Below are 5,994 nucleotides of genomic sequence, written 5' to 3'. Positions count from 1 at the left end.
CCCGACCGCGCTCCCCGCGCCCCGGAAGTCTCCCAGCACCTGCGCGCGCCCCGCCGCGGCTCCCCGAGACCGTCCCGGGGCCGGGGCGCAGGGGGAAGCCCGGCCGGGGAGCGCCCGGGGCAGGGGGAGACGGGGGGAGGCGCCGCGCGGGGCGCAGGGAGGGGTCAGGCTCGGGTGCACAGACGGGCATTCCCAGCGCGGAGGCGTTTCCGCGAGCGGCCGGCGGGCGGGGTTTCAGGTGAGGACCCCGGGGGGCCGGCTGGCCGTCCTGCTGCGACCCGGAGCCTCGGCCGATGGCTGGGAACGGTCCGACGAAGACCCGGCCTCCCTCCGCTCGCGGGCGGTGGCTGCGATCGAGGCTCCCGAGAGCCCCTGACTGCGGTACCCGGTGACAGCTGTCCCGCAAAGGGTTCAGATGTTGTGCCCTGGGGATTCGCCTTTATCGCTCAAGGAGAGGACAAAGCTAACCGGTTAGGACACATCACGCAGCTCCAGCAGCATTTCGTGTTCAGGAGGACTTCCCCTCCTTGTTACTCATCATTTCCTGGCCAATTCTCTCTCCCTCTCTCTCTCTCTCTCTCTCTTTAAAATTGCAGTTCTTTAGTGATGGCGTTAACACAGTTCAAAGTCTTTACTGTTTTGGAGAAATTGATCTGTCTGGTCAGAGAGTATTTTGCAAGAATTTTACAGAAGGGAAGTTTGTATGACGTTGGGAGTGTGAATCTGAAAGCGGTTCCCAGGCGGGGCTCGAGTGAAGTACTCAGAATTTCTTCCCACCCTTCATGGAGTTCTGAGCCTCAGTCTCCCCCGCCCCCGCCCCCCTTTCTGCTTCCTTCCCCTTGGCCGGCTTCGTCTTTGTAGACATTTTCTTCTGGAAGACTATTCAGGCCCCCAAAGCCTGGGGCAGGTGGCCCTCCTGGATGCCTTCGCTCACTTTGTGGTTCACCCTGCACTTAAGGCCCTGACTTGTAGGTGTTGGTTTGATTCTGCCTCACCTTCCAGAAGGTTGTCAGCGAGCCCTGTGAAGACTGGCTGGCCAGCCCCCTTCAAGTGTCACTGTTCCCCCACAGAACAGACACAAAAGAAGTAAATGGGCGTGGGGGGTATCACACGGGGACTGTGCGTATTATCTTTGCAACTTTTCTATACATCTAAAACCATTCTTTAAAAAAAAGTTCATTGAAATAAAAAAAAAAAAAAAAAACAAACATAAGAAGAAGGAAGGAATGAGGCAAGAGGAAGGAGATAGAGGCCATGACAACATCAACATCTCCTGAGTGTGACTGATGAGCCAGCAACTTTCACAAATGGTTCCTACTGACGTGGTACTTACTATTTTAGGCCAGCAAGGTGGGTGATTATTAAGCTAACTTGACACATAAAGAACTGTAGCCAAAAATGGTTAAGCAACATTGGCAAAGTTGGTTAATCAATAGCAGAGCCAAGAATTAGCTTAGATATTTTTGCTCCTGGGCCCTGCTCCTGCTGTCCCGCACTCCCCCAATTACCCTCAGGTTCCGTGAGATGGTAATAGGTGTTTTGTGGGGGAGACGGGTGTTTCGTGAGGGGCCAAACGATTTTAGAATGTTCTAGATTTAAAAAATGTAAACAGGTCTTTTAATCCGAGACTTCTCGGAGCCTTTCATAGGCTAATATGCATTGTGACTGTCTACAAGGGGGTATGATATACACTGTGGCCCACGCTTGTGTGTCTTCTTTATGGGATCCTTTCAAGACCACGTATCGAGTGAACACCTCATGAATATGTTGGCGTCCTAGGGAAAACAGTTTGGACATTTCTACAAGTTATTTTTATTTTTAACAACACGTTCCTAAGGGCCTCCAAGCCTTCAAGGGAAAATAACAATCTCAATAATAGAAATTCAGGCACTCTACCAGATAAACCTTGTGTCGAAGGTCATAAACCTTGTGACCTTTGCTGGAAACAGTAGGACACACTTTCTCTTTTCCACTGGATTTGAAGTGGGAAGACGTGAAATGCAGAACAGATGTGCCTGTTAAGAGAGCTTGTGGACCCGCCAGGGCTGAAGGAACAGTCAGCTCCTGCTGAGCAGAAACCACGCTGAGAGGCAGAGACTGGTAGTGTCGCTGAATCCTGGATTGATTTGGTCCCGATCCGGAACCTTGCACCACCCAGTTACCAAACTCGGTACATTCTCAGTGTTTGCTTAAGCCAGATTCTTGCAACCAAAAGAATCCTGAATGATAGCTCGTCAGGGCTTCTCATCAGCCTCAAAAGTCCTCTGGTACCAAAATTAATTGTTACAAATTAACTGTTACATTTTCAGCTTCACGCAAGGGATGTTTGCCTGAGCAAGCCTGTCGAGATGGCTCAAGATCGGGAGACATTACGTATGACGGAAGCGTTTCCTACCACTAGAGGGCGCCAAATACCACACCAGTCAAGTGATGAAGTAGAATGTTGTTTCTATCAATTAACGGAAATATATTTCGGCTCTTGGGAGAGGGAAGAGGGAGGAGAGAGAGCTTCGGTTTAGATAGGCAGTCTGCGAGCCTCATCACCTAGACATTTCATCTCCCTGACAACGTATTAGGTCTTACAGGGTTAAAGAAAAGACAATCGCCGAGCACCAGGCGCATTCCAAGAATACCAGTGAATGCTTTCTCACTGCTCCCTTGCTCTTCGTGAATGTGGGGCTTTCCGGAGGCGGGTTGCTGATTTGGGGTCAAAGTTCAGATGGGAAGCCAGACAAGTTACAGGGCTTGCAGCTCCTTTCCTCCACCACTTCCTGTATGAACGCGTTCACGTGCCTGAAGGTGCTGCCCAGGGCAAGGCGCTAGGAGCCCGGCAGCCCGGAGCTGGAAAGGTCGGCCACGGAGATGTGGAGCTCGTTATTCAAGCTCCCAGGTTCCCCCAGTGTGAAAAGTGCTTTACTAGCCTACTTCCTGGGCAAGAACCTGAAGACAGTGGATTAAGGAACATTAAGAGTGTGCTGGCCAGATTGCAGGGAACACGTGGGCAACCAGTGATGGGAGAAACAGGTCCTCCATAGGCCTGGGATCATGATGCCATCGAGTGGCCCTTCCCTGCTGCGTCCGGCCGCCTGTGGTGCGCCCTCCAAGCACGCATGAGAAGTGTGATCACCTCCTGCTGTCCAAAACTGGCCCATGGGAAAATAGGGGCTGCTTCCCAAGAGGTGTCCATTGGGGGTGGGGGCGGGGGCGGGTGTGGGGGGATGGGGGGTGGGGAGGTGGGGGTGGGGGGAGGAGATCTAAGGCTTAGATTAAGACAAAGCTCCTCCAGCCTCAGTCCCCCTTTTGCCATTTGTGTGGCTCACTTGTACTTTTATTTAACTTTCTATATTTTTAAATCAACTTACTTGGTTCCTAAGATGACTTTATTTTTAAAACAAAAAATTATATTGTCATATAGCCATAAATGGAAAATCAACATTCCTTACCAAACACAGAGGGCATCCATAAAAATAAATATACAACTGGGGCGCCTGGGTGGCGCAGTCGGTTAAGCGTCCGACTTCAGCCAGGTCAGGATCTCGCGGTCCGTGAGTTCGAGCCCCGCGTCAGGCTCTGGGCTGATGGCTCGGAGCCTGGAGCCTGTTTCAGATTCTGTGTCTCCCTCTCTCTCTGCCCCTCCCCCGTTCATGCTCTGTCTCTCTCTGTCCCAAAAATAAAAAAAAAAAAAAATTTGAAAAAAAAAAAAAAATATATACAACTATTGAAACAAAATATTCGCCTGCATACCACTAGGGATTGTTTCCCAGCCCGCGGGTGGAAAGGCCAACAGGCTTCTGGAGAAGCTGACTTACTGTGCAGAGGTGACTTCTGTCCAATTTGGCCTTCCTGCCAGCCCTCAGGTGACTGCCGGAGAAAGACCAGTCTTTCTGGTCTGACGCCCAGACGCTCCCCAGGAGACCGGAAGGGGTGCTGTCTTTACGGGGGGGGGGGGGGGGGGGGGAAATCAGCACAAATATCAACGTGGGTTGGCAAAAACTGTGCGGTTTCTTAAGTGCTTCCATTCAGCAGACTGATACTTTTAACACTTAAAACTGCAATGTAGAGTCTCATGTGGGGCTAGTGTCAAGAATCTAAACTTGAGGCCCTCGGCGGGGCATTCCTGACAGCTTCTGACCTGCGGTCACAGAGTCTCAAAGCGGGAGAGATCTTTGGGACCCCAGCTTGGCCCTTCCCGCTTGAATCCCACTAGGACAGCCTGGGGAGTGAAACCCCGGCCTGGGCTGCAGTCCTTCCCGCCCTGCCTCTCACTGCCTCCCGAGGTGGCTCATTCCAGTTCAGAACTTTCCAGCGGTCAGAAATGCTCCCTGATGCCCCATGAAACACAGGTGATAGTAACCGTCCTTGAACTCGAGGTTAGAAGAGGTGTTTTTACCACCCAAACCCTCCTCACCAGCCCTTCACAGACCCACGTCTTGAGACGCTTCTTTCCAGATGCTTCCAGCCAGTCAGCCCGGCTCCCTGATCGCAGCACATGGAGCGAGACGGATTTTTCTAGCGTCCACGCTGAGGAAGGATATGAAACAGATATTCCCCACCGCGCTGGCTTTGAAATCCCCTTGGAGTCTCCAGTTCATTCCAGGAGGTTACCAAAATTCTTTACGATCTTTCTTCAAAGCTATTTTTACTTAAGCCAGGAAAATGTAAGGGGAGGAATTATTTAAGGAGCTAGGAATTGTGCAATCAAACAAAAATAAGGAATCGCGACTAGCAGCATCTAATACTTATATAGTGCTAGGGACCTTGGCGTGTTTCTTGCGTACCTGTTAACTCATCCAAACCTCCCAGCTGCCGCCACGAACAGGGTCCTGTTACCATCCCATTTCAGGTGAGCAACTTGTAGCAACTTGCCCAGACTCGCGTGGCTCTAGGTGGCAGAGAACTAACTTCTGAAGTCCCTGCTGAATCTACTTCCTTTTCAAAACAGATACATCAATGGCCTTATGACTGAGACATAAACTCCCTAAGGAAGTATGAAACCTGATCGTGTTGCTGTTCTGTCGAACGCGTGGTTTCCTGTTGATTCATGCCACACACATAGCGTTTTATTTTCTTCAATTGCAGGTTTTATTCACTCGGGCCGTAATGCCGTGAGCTAACAATTCTATCCAGCAAGACGGTTTGCTGGGCTTGTATCCGTTTTCCCTTCTAAAAATTATAGCTCTTGGCTTCTGCAGATCGGGTTGAAATAAAGGACAGCACGACTAAGCCTGTGTGGACGTAACTCCACGCTCTAACTCGGAGCCTTTCCAAACGTGCGTATGGATGTGACTCACCTGCTGATATGATTGAATTTGGACTCTGATTCAGTAGGGCTGAAGAGGCGTGTGAAATTCTGTATTTCTTCCGAGCTCCCGTGTGAGGTCAACGGCACCATTCGGAAGGGGCGAAGGACCAGCCAGCTCAGAGCACCATCCATCAGTCCGGGGTTTGATCTCATACAGATAAAAACTAGCTGAGTCTAGCATTTTGGCCAGTTGCATTATTATTCAGGTGCCCCTTTTACGGAATTAGGTGGGGAATCTAGGAAGATCAACAAACTAACTCATGTCATAAAAAATTAATGCATGCATTTCTACCCAGTTTCCATTTACCTTAATGTTATACAGCTGAGGCCCAATTTTTACTTAGCCGAGACAAGTCTGCCTTGACTATATAAATAAGCTCTTCCTATCAAGAAAAAGAACAAACAAACTTGGTTCATTTTCAAACAGGCTGAGCTTTTATTTCCGTGAACAGTAAGAACCCTGGCCAGAAGCCTGCTGATTCGCTCAGCCAATCAGAATAATGTGACCATAAATGTCCATAAATTCCCCCCTCAGTGAATCTCTGCCTTCCTTATTTCTGTCGTGGGGACATGTGTCTTACAGCTCTGTGCTGCATAGTCTGCCTTTTATGTCTTTCCTCTCCTGTCCTAAAAAAAGAAAGAAAGAGAGAAGGAAAGAAAGAAAGAAAGAAAGAAAGAAAGAAAGAAAGAAA

Source organism: Panthera leo, chromosome D2, assembly GCF_018350215.1.
Source record: "Panthera leo isolate Ple1 chromosome D2, P.leo_Ple1_pat1.1, whole genome shotgun sequence".
In the NCBI taxonomy this organism is placed as follows: domain Eukaryota; kingdom Metazoa; phylum Chordata; class Mammalia; order Carnivora; family Felidae; genus Panthera; species Panthera leo.
The sequence above is the reverse complement of the archived record's forward strand: the minus strand, read 5'-3'. Positions refer to the sequence as shown.